Here is a 16090-nt window from a genome sequence, read left to right as displayed (position 1 = left end):
TACATTAACTGGATTATGACTTGTCATTTACATGTGGTGAGCATTTTTGTCAGCAGGATACAAGCAACAATTTTTGGTGCAGAGGATAGTTTCTGCCTGGAGGCGGAGGGTGGACAAGATGGCCGCTGCTTGTCTACGCTGGCTCAAAGTCTCTTTAATTGGTGCCGTTACATTCCTCCACTCAGCTCCACAGGGAATCAGTGCATGAGTGCCAGATCAGCAGGGGTTTGAAAGTAACTTTTGGACAAGACAAAAATCCTTTTGAAGTTTGAAAGTTTAGCAAAGTGATTTACAATGGATGATGGCATTTTATTTTGTTAATTAAGAATTTTGTGCACTAAACATAAACCACTAATTTGCTAAACTTAGCTTCCATTTCTATAATGGGATTGAGAATAGTTAGCTATAAAGAGATGCAGATTGAAGTAAGCAAGCAATTATTTGGCCATATTTCTGTAAATTAGTGCGTTTTTCCTCATACCAAGTGGATGGGCTGGTGTTGGGGATGCCATATCCTCCTATGATTCTGCCAATAGAGGTTCTACCCTCTAGAACATAGCAGCTTCCAGCCCTCAGCAACCAGCATCCTGCTAAGGATTTTAATTGACCTTGAAGATCAGTCCTTTGATATTGCCTTATCCTGGATCCTGTGAAAGTTCAGACTCACAAAAGAATGATTCTGTGGCTCAAGTAACTTACTTCTTTGGAAAGTAAGTGGGTTAAAACAACAATAAACTGACTTCCATTCCCCTAAGCCTCAGCTCAAAGCAAAGTCAAGATGCAAGAACTAGAGCTATTTGAAGTAAATCTTACTCACCGTTTGCTGCTTAGAAAGTATACTGAGACTTGTTATAAGGATGCTGTTTTTATCATTAAGAAAACACACACACACACACACACACACACACTTCCTTTTATATTTACTCCCAATAAAGATTTATTTATTTATGCATACAGGAATTGGGGTACAAGCAGAGGTGTGTGTGTGGAGAGTTGAGAAGATTCACCAGAGACAGAGCGGGGAGCAGAACAAGCAGATCTATGGAAAGACACTGCTGAGGGGAGCAGTGGGTGGGACAGGAGAGATCTGCTGAGCCATGTGGGTCTCCTCCCTGGCCACTGATCAACTTGTGCAGTAGCTACAGATAGCTTCATAGTGCTACACTTTAACCCCATGTGTCACCAGGGAAGGCCCTACTCCCAATTTTTGAACACAAATTGTATACAATGAGACCTTGGACAAAAATTCTGTAACAAGTTCTCTTCTCAAGATTAACACAGACCACCTTGGGCTTCTTTTGTTTTCATGAATAAATGTTGCTATTTTAAGGGAAATTTAAGAAGGTCTGAGAAATTAGCATAAGCAAATGACTGGCTTCCTAAAAGTGCCTGAAGTGACACCATATATATCTCTCTGAAGTCACGGCCAGCAGACTCCAGCTTGGGCAGATAGATAGGCCAAGAAAAATGGCCCCTTTGTCTCTGTTGGAGTGACCATTTTTATTTTCTTCACATTTTTGCAGATCATGTCATTCATCACTGACAAGCCCCTCACCTCAAGAAAGAATCTGATGACTGTACATAAAAATCTTGTTTTCAAGACAAGAATTTCAGATCAATAAGGTCAAGAAAGTTTAAAACTATGTATAGGCCCTCCCTGGTGGCGCAGCGGGTTAAAGCACTGCACTAAGAAGCTTAAGCCACTTCTGCATGAGTTCGATCCCCGCCTGCCCCGGAGGAGATCCACATGGCATGGCAGACTTCTCCTGACCCGCCTGCTGCTCCCCTCAGCAGTGTACTTCGTCGATCTGCCTGTTCTGCTCCCCACTCTGTCTCTGGTGAATCCTCTCACCCACTGCATCTCTGGCTTGTACCCCAGTTCTGTATGAATAAATAAAAAAATAAAATAAAAAAGCTATGTATAAGTCTTTCTAATATGACTAAGATTTTTCTCTAAATGATTTATTTGTGCAGTCAGCTATATCTATAATCTAAGTTCTTAATTAATAGATATTTTTAATGAAAAGAAGAAAATTTGTACATGCTAGTATCTTTCAGTCCACAGGATCATTTTAAAACATACTGACCACATTCCCTGTGCTATCAGAATAGAACTTCTGCCCTGGCATATTCTTAAACAAGAACTAACTTCATAACAGACTAATTAAAGGTATCAATTCATCGTCACTTAAAAAAAAAGTTAGGGTAATGGCCCTCCCTGGTGGCGCAGCGGGTTAAAGCACAGCACTGAGAATCTAAAGCCACTTCCTCATGAGTTCGATTCCCGCCTGCCCGGGAGGCGACCACATGGCATGGCAGACCTCTCCTGACCCGCCCGCTGCTCCCCTCAGCAGTGTACTTCGTTGATCTGCCTGTTCTGCTCCCCGCTCTGTCTCTGGTGAATTCTCTCACCCTCCGCATCTCTGGCCTGTACCCCAGCTCTGTACAAATAAATAAATAAATCTTTAAAAAAAAAAAAAGTTAGGGTAATAAACTTAAGATATTTATTTTAGATAAATTCTGTTCTGGAAAAGAGTATACATTTATTTTTAGAAGAGTGAACAATTTCTTCTTTTTCATGCAGTTAATATAATCTATAAAAACCAGACTGGGGTGCTAAATTGATAATAACTATTTCTCATTGTTCAAATGATTTGAAACATAATCACTGTCTAATTACAAACTGAAATCACATTATTTAATAAACCAAATATTTGGTCTATACAAAAAGGCCACATTCGATTTCCGCCCGCTTATTTGATCATGTGTGCTCAGTTCTGCCGTTAGTAAGCTGGGCTCAGTTGTGCAGACGAACTGAATTCTCAAAGGTCACAAGCCCCTGGGGTGGGGCAGAGAGGGCACATAGCTCTTTTCTCTTGGTGGGGAGAGTGACACCCCAACAGGGACTTCATGAATGACCTTTATGGTTGTCTGCCTGGGCCGGATAATCAGGGATGGATTGACTGGGGATCACAAGATGTTCCTTGACCAGTGAAGGGTCAAGCTGCAGCTGTGTCACTGCTCACAGACACAAGACTTTCTTCTCAAGTAGCAGAATCCTGCCTATGCAGGCCAGCTCCATGACTGCTGTGTCCCTCATTACATCCCACCACAAAACAGAAGCAAGGTTCCTATCACAACAGGAGAGAAAGTGGGGTACGTGCAGGGCCTCAAAGTTCAAGGACAGAGCCAAGGTATCTGGAGAAGGCCCTGCATGTGTACATGATAGTGGCTGGCTGCTCAGAAGGACAAACACCTGGCAGATGGCCTGGGCCTGCCTCTGACCAGAAGTAATAGCTTGAGCCTGCTGGCAGAGAAGTGAGTGACAATGAAGCAGCCTGGGCACAGCTCTGCCCACAGACGTGAGGCAAGCATCATTTATTCCTGGGGAGGGACAAGAAATTGTCATATCCCCAGTTTCTGAGCAAACTTCAGAAAAATGCTTTTGTCCTAGAAGGTTTGTGTGGATGGAGTTGGGGAGGAACTTGACTTCCTGAGCAAGCACTGACATAAGTCACTGAGGGTGAGAACAGAAGGTCTTTTACATGCAGAATTCTGTACAGATAGAAAGCAGAGTTTTCAGCTTTGGCAAGGAGAGGGGCAGGAAACTCCCTTGGGCCTGAGTAGGAGGTGGGGTTGTTTGCCACAGCTGAGAGAATGTCTGCTGAGAAAGTCCCACCCCTAAGCCTCACAGGCACAGAGAGGTCCTGCCAGGCCAGAGGATGGAGTAGGAAATCCAAGGGCAGCTCCTCTTCCTTCACTCCTCACACCCACCGCTAACACTGCCCAGAGTAAAAAGCAACAGCTTTCTATTTCTGGGGGGAAATGGAACAGACATCAGACAGTCATCGTGATGTAGCTACTTAGAGCCTGCAGCCAGCTACGGATGGGGTGGAAATACTGAAAAATTCCCAACAGCCCTCCAGACCTCATATATGCAGACGCAAACAGCAGCAAGGACTACTGGAGGAATCTGAGTCCATGTGTTACAGGGCAGGGAGAGGGGGCACCCCTAAGCCCCCAAACCTGCCTGCAATTCTAAAAACAAGTCAACTTGCCTGCAAGTGAGACTGAATAAACACTAATGGCCCATTTCTTGGTTTAGGTAATATTTATCTCAGTTTCTTTATATTTATCTCAGTTTCTTTATATTTATCTCATATTCTTTATATTTTATAACTGCAGTCACAATGAGACACACAGAAAAGGAAGAGATAAAATAAATCCATTACCAAACAAACATTGCCACACAAAAATCAACCAAGAGTACCAGGTTTGGAGACAGATAAAATGTTGGACTATAAAATAATTGTACTAAAACTTATTAGAAGACCTAGTGGACTAGTGAATTATGGTTGTCTAACTGCGGCAATGTTGATTGCACGCATATATTATGCAGAAGGTGAGTGAGAGTAGAGTCTAGTTAAATGATGTGTTGGAAGGAGAGAGGAGTAAATGAGTTGAGGGAATTGCAAGAGATAAGAACAAAGAACCTTTAACTTTAAGCTGAATAAAAAATCAAGTGAAGGAAACAATGGTGGGAACTGAAAGAGAAAACAGACCTTATGAAGGATAATAAGCCATGGAGTGAGCTGGAAAGGAGGGAGGCCTGATGGGGAGAGTGAGGCATTTGAACCACTTCCTGTTGATGTGCAGATTCATGGCAGGTTGGGGAAAAGGACATGGGAAAAAGAACAAAAAAGTAAAGTGGGCTCACATGAATGATGGCAGAAGTTGAAATGGAAGAAAGCTGGAGAATGAAAATTCTATGAATAAAAGAGAAAAGATGATACCAAAATATAAACTCTGATTTCAGACAGTGCTCACACAGACAAATTAATCTGAAAAACACTTGCTAGTATAATTATTAAAAGTCAAATATATTTAACTTTTAGCATCTGCTATCTCGAAAGGGAAAAAAGAAGGAAAAGGCAGGGAAAGAGAACGCGGGTAGAGGGAAAGGCATCACTAATTCTCAATAAGCTTTTATAAAAAATGTGACATTCTTCATAGAGTGGAATGTTTGCTTGATTTTCAGTTGGAAAATCTTAATCTATATGTAATGTTCCTCAGTTACAAGTTAAATAATCATGGGGATATAATAATAGTGTCAAGTCTCAACTTTCTGAACTAGATAGCAATAATAGTAGCAGTTACCCTGTCTAGCTTATAGAATTATCATGAGACTCTAATTAGATTATACATAACTACATAATGCTCTACCAAAGAAGACCACTATTATTCATAGTAATGAGAATAACAGCTCCTTCTTTGTTGCTTATGGCTCTAGAGATAGAAAGTACTTGGCATGCTTAAGATAGGAAAAAGCTTTTAAATTATCTATAGGGGGAAATTTCCATTAAGGTGTAGGCATATTTATTACCAACTTGTCAAGACAGGAAATTGTAGTCTCTATTTCACTCATGATAACACTCAACAAAAGAATAACAGAAACTAGTGGGACACTGTGACCCTCATTGAGTGGTAAATGTTTAACAACCAGCTTTTCTAGGGAAGGAATAAAAGGCCTACTTTGTAGCAATTGCTGAGTTCTGTGTTGTGAATACACCTAACTTGACTGATTTCGGACTCTTCATGTCTGTGACTGACTACAGCAGTACACCATGATATAGTATTCCCAAATATACTGGATGTAAATAAACTCAAGAACAAAGATAATAGTAAATGTAGGAAGATAATTAGGAAGTGGTGAGTCATAAGTACTTATTATCTTTTCTTTTAATAGTGTATTCAATTTTCAGTTTAACCATCTTAACTGTTAATAATGATTGTTTGACAAATGATCTATAAAAAATCTTGCCAGCCCCAATCAGTCTTAACCAGCTCTAACATAACCCTGTGGAACGCAGCTCTTAGCTCCCTGGTCTTACCACACTGAAAGTTCTAAAAATCAAAGGATAGGAACACTATTTTGTTCAAGAGGTGATTACATTAAACTGATACTAGTCCTTAAAGGTGTGGAGGATCAGTGCCCTAACAATAAACTATGTATTTATCAAATGTTTACACACAGCTTTCCCTGTGACTGACTACTTTCTGGGTAGTTTATAATGTTAATTCCCTGTATCCTCACAACTAGTTGAAGGGGTGGTGTTATTAACCTCACTTTGGAGAGAGGAAACTGAGGAGTAAACTCACCATGCTTACACTGCTAAGAAAGGCATCGTCTCAACTGGAAGTGAGCAACCTGGTGCTACCAGCTATGTTTTTAATCATTTTGGGCCTGCTTGCCTGGCCCTAACTCCTATTTGCATTGCCAACAATCAATATTTTTAAATGCCTAACTTTCTGAAGAACAAAAAAAGAAAACAAAACTCCCAGCATCTCAATTTCTGCATTTTTACCCAGAGAAATGTTCTTTTGAAAGAACTGCAATAATTTTTAGGCTTGAACACAAAGCAGTCTATTTTAGAAACATTTTATGTGAGACTTTTGATTGTACAACTTAATTTGTAGGTCTGAACTGTAGTCCCAATTTTAAAAGAACTACTAGTTAATTTTCCTATGAAGAAAGGAATCTTATACTGAGAGATGGTTATAACCTATAAATAACCAATAACACAGTATTTTATATATAAAAATAATTTCTAAGGAAACTTTTTCTTAAAAAACAACATAGAGACTCTCCTCAATGGGTCAGGCTCAATGGGTTAGGACGCAGCACTGCAAGCTGGTTGTAGCTGCTGCTGTGTTAAGTTTGATCCCTGCCCCTGTGGTGATCCACATGGCGTAGCAGACCTCTCCTGATCCGCCCTTGCTCCCTTCAGCAGTGTACTTTGTTGATCTGTCTGTTCTGCTCCCCACTCTGTCTCTGGTGAAGCTTCTCATTGACCCTGAACCTCTGGCTTGTACCCTGCTTCTGTATGCATAAATAAATAAATCTTAAAAAAAAAATATATATATATATATAGGGCCCTCCCTGGTGGCACAGCGGGTTAAAGCACAGCAATAAGAAGCTTAAGCCACTTACATATGAGTTCGATCCCCGCCTGCCCTGGAGGAGATCCACATGGTGTGGCAGACCTCTCCTGACCCGACCCAACTGCTCCCCTCAGCAATGTACTTCATCGATCTGCCTGTTCTGCTCCCCACTCTGTCCCCAGTGAATCCTCTCACCCTCCGCATCTCTGGCACATACCCCAGTTCGGTATGAATAAATAAATCTTTAAAACAAACAAACAAACAAACAAAACAAAAAAAAAACCCCAAAAAAAACTATATAGATTTTTCTGAATTATGCTTTAAATACGCCTTAAAATTAGAAGTGCATAAATGTATTAACAGACAAAAATTTCTGGACCTATGACCTGGTTTTTTAACCATCTATCATTTGATCAAAAAAGCACAAATGATATTTATAATGTAGAAGATTTTATGGTTTTTATTCATGTGTCCCAAAATTATAACTTCAAATGCTAATTAACATAATTGTGAGTTCTTTCCAGTTAGAAGTCATTCACTGAGCAGCCTAGAAGCTATAATATATTAAAGGGACAACATTGTAAAAATATACCCAGAGGGAGTTTGATGGTTCATAGTTCTCTTTATCTGATGTCACCATTTTGGGGCAAATAAAGATTTCAATTTCACAAATCTAAGTGAAATTTGAGCCTCATTTTGATTTACATAAAGCATTTGTTGGATGCTTACTATCTGTCAAATGTTGGACTGCTTTAAGCTTGGTCATGTAATTTCTCATGGTCTTTAGTTTTCGCTTTTTTTCTATTTAAACTCATTTATGAGGTAGTCTCCTTTAGTTTCTTGGTTTAAATGCTATTTAAACTTTGATGACTCAGAACTCAGAACTCTATAATCCTAACCTGGATTTCTTTCCTGAATCCTAAACTGGTCAAGTAAGTTGCACACTCGCCCTCCATTTTGCTTAAAGGTGCCTTCAGTTAGGTCGGAGTGCCCATTGCTCATCTCCTGACTCTGCCCCAGACCCGGCCTCCCGCAATTCTCCCCATTAAGTGAACAGCAGCTCTATCCTTCCTTGCTCAAGTGACCCTTCTCATTCTTCCACATCCCACATCCAATTTAGCAGCAAGTGTGGGGCTCTGTCTTCAAATTAGATGTAGTATTTATCTATTTCTTGTAACTTCTGCCTTTTTAAAACTGCTCATCCCCTACCTGGATTATTCTAGTACTCCACTGCTTCATTTATTTCCACCTCTACACCTTTAGAGCTCTGCCTTTAGCAGCCAGAGTAATTAAAAAAAAAAAAATTCAAATCATGTTCCTTTTAGTTCATAGGCTCTCTGGTCCCAACTTCTCCACACTTGTTTCTAATTCTTTTGTTCAGTGTGCTTTGGCCATATTGGCTCCTCATCATTTCTTGAACAGACCGTGTATGTTAAGTGTACCCCAACCTCAGAGCCTCTGCACTGGACAGATCCTCACTTCCTCACTTCCTTCAGGTCACTGCTCAGCTGTTAGAAGGTCAGTAATGCCTTCCTTGTCACATATAAATAACAAGCTTCCCTCCTCTCTTGCCTCTGGCATGAATTAACTCCTTCAACCTGTTTTCTTTGGTTTCCTTCCCTAAGATGCAAATTCCTTGAGGAGGTACAGTTCATTCAGTGTTCCACTGTGGGTACTTTTGACCTTAAGTTCTTAAATGTTATTTGCTGAACTAAGGATCAATATTTACTACAGTAAATATCTGTGGCAACCCAAATACCTACTATTTAATCAGATGTAAAACCTGGGAGGAGAGTGATTTAGAATAGGATATCCTAAGGCTGTAAATTAACAAGAGTATTAAAACTGGAGTTCCAAAAGGATACACTGAACTATCTGAATCATTTCCCATGGGCTGATAGCCTTCTTACGGATTAAAGACACAATGTGTGCAGGAGGGTGGGGGAATGGGAGTTGGGTGGGGGGTGTTTGCGGGGGCTGAGGGATGGTTACAAAGATAAACAAGATTTCTTTACAGAACTACTTTTACTACAATAATAAAATACTGAAAGGCCAGTGAAACATAAATTCAAAGGTCAGTTAAACATAAATTAATGGGCCTATTAGCAGGACAATAAATGAATTGCCCCTTCTCTTTTGAGAAAAACTATTTAGTGGGGAGAGGTGGTAACACTGCTGTTCAGAAGTGGACTTCCCCTGGCTCAGAGCAACAGCAGTGGCGGGTTGTCCACATGGGACACTTCCATTTGCCTGCACTAAACAGGTTGTCTGAAAGTAACATGTAGTTACGGGATTAAAATTTTTTTCACCAGTAACTCCAAAGCGCAGTTTTGTGTTCATTCAGGGGTCAGGGAGCCACTTCCACATGAGTTCGATCCCCGCCTGCCCCAGACGTGACCACATGGTGTGGCAGACCTCTCCTGACCCGCCCGCTGCTCCCCTCAGCAGTGTACTTTGTCGATCTGCCTGTTCTGCTCCCCACTCTGTCTCTGGTGAAGCCTCTCGCGGCCCCTGAGCCTCTGGCCTGTACCCCAGTTCTGTATGCACAAATAAAAAAAATGCTTACTGCTCTTAACTGAAGTGGCTATGAAATCTTCTGGTAGTGTGTATACATATAGAAATAAAAATGGCAGAGAGAGAATGCACAGGAGGGACTACAGCAGGGTAAACTTAGGCAGGGAAAGTGGGTTTTAAGAGACTGGACTCCACTCTCCAGCTCTCCACATCCAATTTAGCAGTAAGTCTTATGTGGAATCTCACACAAGTTTTCACTGGTACAGCAAATCAATAAGCGTCTCCTTCAGACTTGCCCAACAGAGTAACCTTGTGAACATTCTCTGCTGAGTCTCTGGTTTCCCTACTCGCCTCGACCCTATATCTTCCAGAAATATCCTAACATGGTCCCTACTCACTTTTAGGCAGTGTTTACTATCCAGCTGTTGGTAGAATGGGGACCAGAGTCAGAACAGCACTGCACTGGGCCCTGACTCAGAACTGTGCCTCCCATAAAGGCTGATTGCTCAGTGAGTCTCGCAGGTATTTGAAATGTTACTGTTGTTATAAGGTCTTTGTACTCAGCGGGGAAACTTTCTTACAAATATTTGTACAACTGTTATTTGTGGATTTTGACAACAGGATAGTGGAGGACTAACAGACACACAATTTTAGAAACCCTGTCGAAGACCAGATGAGATGAAGTCAAGGTCACTGATGGGTTTCCACCTTGCAGATAAATAATGTGACTCTAAAATCACTTGTCCATAATCATATATAGCCTTTTACTGCTACCTTCCTTGTTTTTCAAGTTTGTTTATCTAGAAATATCTTAAAGATATAGTATTATTTTGAGGTCAAATTGGAAAAAAATAATAGAAACATGACTTGTTTCAGATATTTGCCTTTAAGAAATTTGCTTAAATTTTTGTTAAATGCATTAAAAAGAGATTTAAAGAATGTAATAATACCTTAGTAGAGCAGGTAAAATTTTCAAATAATAGCTTTCATACAGATATATTCAAAATTGATTAAAGAGTTACAAACTCAACTGAAAGTGATTTGAACTTTGTTTTTTCTACTCTCTAAAGAGGAGTAGTTCACAGTATTTTGCTTATCCTTTGAAATAAAAATGAAAACAAAAACCCAACTATAGTATGGCATTCAAGACTCTGACTGCAGGATTGAGCCTACCAGATGAGGAGGGGGAGGGTGGGAAGCAAAGACTGAAGTAGGTTGAATGGGGTCTGGTGGAGAACTATTGGCGGTAGGTGTGGTTGGTAACATACATCTGAAGAGGGACAAACTGACATCTTTGAATCATAGGTATTGTTATATATAAACGTTATCTCAATGACAATATAACAGAAAAGCATTTTTAAAAAGTTTTCAAGGTATTTTAAAAATTCTACTTATGCCCCAAAATCACTTGAATAAATTATTAAAAATAGATTTACTCATACCCGAAATAAAGTAAACATAAAATGTTTCAACTACTCTCAACTTTTTGTTGACTACATAGCCCAGGCGCTATCATTCAAGTCTGCATCTGTCCAGGCAACTAACTCTGCTTATGATTACTTTTCCTTTCTACTCTGCCTTGTAAACTGCTCGCTAGTCACAGCCAGCTTCAGTGGCAGTTTATCATGCATCCCCCCACCCCCACCACATTCTCTCCTTCGCGGCACTTCTGTGGTTCATGCCAGTTTCCCTCAAAAGCATTTCTCACTCTTCCATGTAAAAATGAGCTTCTTGACGGCCATGACCATGTTATATTTATCCTTATGTCATCTTCTGGTAAACAGGTTAGTCTCTGCCACACAATGAACGTTCAACAATGGTTTGTTGAGTAGTCACATCTTCAGATGATTTCTCTTCAGATTTTTTTTTAAAGATGTATTTATTTATGCACACAGAACTGGGGTATAGGCCAGAGGTGCAGAGGCAGTGAGTGGACTCACCAGAGACAGAGTGGGGAGCAGAACAGGCCAACTGACAAAGTACACTGCTGAGAGGAGCAGTGGGTGGGTGAGGAGAGGTCTGCCGTGCCATGTGGGTCATCTCCAGGGCTGGGATCGAACGCGTACTGAACAAGTTGGCTTGCAGTGCTGTGTCCTAACCCATTGAGCCACCAGGGAAGGCCCTTTCTTCAGATTTTTTAAAGGCAATATTGCCAGAAGAGATTTAGCAAAACTCTGGCTTAGTAATTAGGGATGCTTTTATGTGAAAGTGACAGACAACTCAATTAGCTGGACAAACAACCAGTAGTTTGTTTTTTTTTAAAAGACGTTTGGAGATTGTTCAACGGTAACATCAAGTTCTGGGGTCTTCTTATCTCTCCACTTCAGCATCTTTCGTGTATAGATGTTCATCTTCACACTTTACTCCTGAGGCAGGAAGGCCTCTAAAACTTCTGGCACCACATCCATTTTTGAAGGCAGGATGAAAGGAAGGACAGGTGGCCCCAGCTCCACCTGTGCTTACTGGTCTATTAAGTTTCCCAAGAAGTTCCAGAGTACAACTCATTGGCCAGAACTGGGTTGTGTGGCTACTCTACAGAAGCAGGAGGCAGAGAAAGCAACAAATCTGCCTTTCCAGTTTCTAGCAAAACAGAATCTGCCATAGATGACAAAAAGCATCATGATAGACCAACCCTAGGAGAGTGGATTAAGGTTAATTACTAGGTTTGTCAGCATGAACATGCCTCTGAGACCTTGGGTACCCTGGAGTATTCATGCAAATGGGTATGTAGTTAATAATTCATGTTGAGATATTCTCTCAAGAATGGTTGTATATACTGGCATAAGTAATAAGATATAATTCAACCTCGCATTTTATAGTTCTTTCAGTGCTTTTAAATCACAATGCTTTTTTTTTTTTATCTTCCATTCACCCTAACTTTGCTTTGGCTCCCCTGTTGCCATTTAAATTTTCTCAGAATCTTTGGCCCTCCCTAGTGGCACAAAGGGTTAAAGCACAGCACTATGAAGCTAGCCACAACCGGATTCAGCACTTGTTCAATCCTGGCCAGGGAGGTGACCCACAGGGAGGTGACCCATCTGGCACAGCAGACCTCTCCTGTCTCGCCTGCTGCTCCCGTCAGCAGTGTACTTTGTTGATCTGCCTGTCCTGCTCCCCACTCTGTCTCTGGTGAATGTTCTCACTGCCCCTGCACCTCTGGCCTGTACCCCAGATCTGAATACATAAATAAAATAAATCTTTAAAAATAAGTAAATAAAATTTCTCAGAGTCAAATCTTAAATATTTCATTCTTTATGCTTTCCTGATTTTAAAATAACCTTCTGAGCTATAAGCACTTTTGTACCCATTTGCCTGATCATTTTATTCTCCTCCCATAGACTGCCTGCTCAGGAGGGAATTTAGTCTTTTTCAAACTAGGTCCCGGCCCCCGCCCCAATTATTTTCTGAATTAAACATTTAATTCATCTTCTTTCATTTGCTTAGTAAGATGCTTAGAAGGAAAGGAAATACTAGTGTATAAAATGGACACCACACCCCTACAGTGATGTTGTAAAAAGAACACATACAAAAAAGGTTCCCATTCTGGGTTAAAAATGTGCAAAAGCTGGAAAACAGAACCTCCTCTGAGCTGACACAGCTCTGAAGGCAAGGGGTTTGCAAGGTGAGGTACTTATGTGAAACTTGTAATGAGGCACTCCTTCCTCTAGAAAAGTTCTCACCCAGAACATACCAGTTGGGTTAATACAGCAGGGGCTGAACTTTAGTCCCCACATTTTCCTGTGACCTTTGCAAAAATGTTTAAGCTCTGCAGCATTGACAGAAGTTTTAGAAAGTCTACTAGAAGGTTGTTTGATTTCTCCAGTTCTGTAGAGATGGGGAAATATAGGAATTTATATTGTGTGGCTTGGTCTAACTGTCCAAGTTCTTGCTCAAAATGTTTCTATCTGATGGTCTAAGGACTTAACTTTTGATGCAGTATGTAATCATCGTATCTCAACTGTATAGGTCTCTGGCAGGAAGTTGCCTCCTAAATAACACATGAGTAATAGAATATATATAATTTTTATAGATAGGAACTGGAAAGATTATAGTTATTAGGCATCTATGTATACATGCAAAAATTTATGCTTTAAAATCCAATAAGTACAACTGAATTGAATCCAATAGGTTTCTACTCTAGAAATCTTAAACTTCATCTCTATTCTCCTTCATTGGTCCATAACCTTCTATTACACTACACTTTATGATTTACCATCCCATATTGCTCACTGAAAACTGACAACTAAATATTGAATTTTAATTTGAAAAGAAAATTGTTGGTTAAAATCAAATGTTTGTGGCTAAACAGAACATTGAAAACTGATATTTAAAAATTTATTTTTAACATGTAAAAAGTTATTCACATGTCTGCTAGTATCATGACAAATTAATTATAAAGAGAATTTCCATCATTAAGGGAAAACTCATTTATAGTATTTTTTGTTTTGAGAAGCATGCTTTTGTATCTTCAGCTATGGTGATGTGTTAAGAAAAAAAGTAAAATTATAAGATTGGTTTGATTTGATTAGTAATAAAATATATCCTTAAAAGTTATCAGTGTCATTAAAGCAAAGAAATGCAAACGCTAGGTAGAGAATACAATATGCACATGCTTAGACATTTCATGTTACTTGTTGGAGGTATTTAAATATCAAAATCATGGAAGAAAAGACTAAACTCACTCTGTGATAAGTTCTGACATTCTATTTGTTCCAAGATAATTTATTAAAGCCTTTTGGTAATGAACATAAGTTGAGTTAGTCTACTGTAGTGATGACTGTAAAAAAAAAAATCAGTTAAGGTTTTGAGGCTGAATTTTAACTTTGTAATTTATACATATATACATACATTATTTTATAATTTTAATTTTATATTTGATATATCTTATTTTAAATAAAACCATGTAAATATATATTTACTTGCTAATTTGTATTAGGTCAAAGTTTTTTCTTTGTTGATTAGTTCTCTGATTAGGGTCCTATATTGTTCTTGTAGAAATTGCACTAAAAATGCATTAGCTATCATTTCTAGTTTTAGTTTCTTTAAAGTACATTGAACTTTAAGAACATAATTAAGAACATCATCCTAGACTTTTGTAATTATAAATTTTGTAATTTTACAATCTATAGCTAACTCCCTCACATTGAATTAATAGTATTGTTAATTCATTTATATCAAACTCTCTCTAATGCACTCAAGCCCATTTTTGTGAAAACCTTTTTTTTTCCACATTTACATTTCATCAAATTAGAAATTATATGATTCAGGTAGATAGCAAAAATCTAGCATAATCATTTTGGAGTGAGTTGGTTAACTTGGTTAATTAAGAAAGTCTACTTTTCTGAGAAATTGGTTCTTAAAAACTTTTAAAAAATATATATACACATACATACAATTAATAACTGGAATCAGTTATAATTTATTGAGGGTTATATATATATATATATTAGTTTTAAAAAACAATTCAAAGGATAAACTTTTTTTTTAAAAAGATTTAATTTATTCATATAGAACTGGAGTACATGCCAGAGATGGGACAGTGAGAGGATTCACCAGAGACAGAGTGGGGAGCAGAACAGGCAGATGTACTGAAATACACTGCTGGGAGAAGCAGAGGGCTGGCCAGAGGAGGTCTGCTGCACCATGTGGGTTACCATCATGGCCAGGTGTCAAACTCATACTGTAGGGTTTGTGGATAGCTTCATAGTGCTGCACTTTAACACACTGTGCCACCAGAAGGGTCTGTCATTTCTTATCTTTCTGACCAATATATTTTTTTAAGATTTATTTTATTTATGCATCCAAGAACTGGGGTATAGGTTAGCCAAGTGGGAATAAGGTGAGAGGATTCATCAGAGATAGAATGGGGAGCAGCACAGGCAGATGTACTGAAATACACTGCTGAGGGGAGCAGCGGGCGAGGCAGGAGAGGTCTGCTGTGCCATGTGGGTCAGCTCCCTGGCCAGGGATAGAATCGAGCTGCAGTGACTGCAGATAGCTTCACAGTGCTCTGCTTAACCCCTTGCACCACTAGGGAGGCCCTCTGACCAATCTTTTTAAGTCCAGTTTCTTCTTTTTCTACAGATCTCTAAATGTTCTTTGGGTTTTTCATTGTATTCCTTTCTCTCCTTATATTCCTGTCTGAGGCAATCTCAAACCTTTCACTGCTTTAAAAACCCTCCAAATGTGAATGGTCCTCACACTTGATTACTCCTTTCTTATGACTCCTGACTACTATAACCAACTTCTCAATAGTATCTACACTTAGATGCTCTACTTTAGTAGGCAATTGCATTGAATTTTTTCAAAATCAAGTTTTGATTTATTTCTCAAAAGCTAATATTCCCTGAACTCTTAATTCAGGAAATGGATCCATTCCAGATTCCCTTGATTTTTTTTTTTGGAGTAGATAGCTCTTTGCCTCTGCCTAGAATGTTCTCCTCTCAGCTCATTTCATGATGGGTGCTTAGTCATCTTTCAAGTCTCAACTTAAATCGTACTATGCAGACACCACCCTTGTTCGCCCTCCATTTTGATCAGAGCAACACACGCACTAAAGTCACAGCACTTGCTCAGTTTGAAATTACATACTTACTGGTTTTCCTGTTTATTGTTTGTTCTTCTCTTTCATCTT

At 39.3% G+C, this 16090-nt stretch overlaps 1 protein-coding gene across 1 annotated transcript in view; it reads right to left on the bottom strand.

The window, feature by feature from the left end:
* STXBP4 (syntaxin binding protein 4) overlaps positions 1-16090 on the bottom strand; it is a 125913-nt gene that overhangs the window by 12999 nt on the left and 96824 nt on the right. The window lies entirely within an intron of this gene.

This window comes from Condylura cristata, unplaced genomic scaffold (assembly GCF_000260355.1).
Source record: "Condylura cristata isolate star-nosed mole 26May11 unplaced genomic scaffold, ConCri1.0 scaffold00017, whole genome shotgun sequence".
Taxonomy (NCBI): Eukaryota; Metazoa; Chordata; class Mammalia; order Eulipotyphla; family Talpidae; genus Condylura; species Condylura cristata.
Note: the sequence above shows the minus strand (reverse complement) of the source record. Positions and strands in the feature narration are given on the sequence as shown.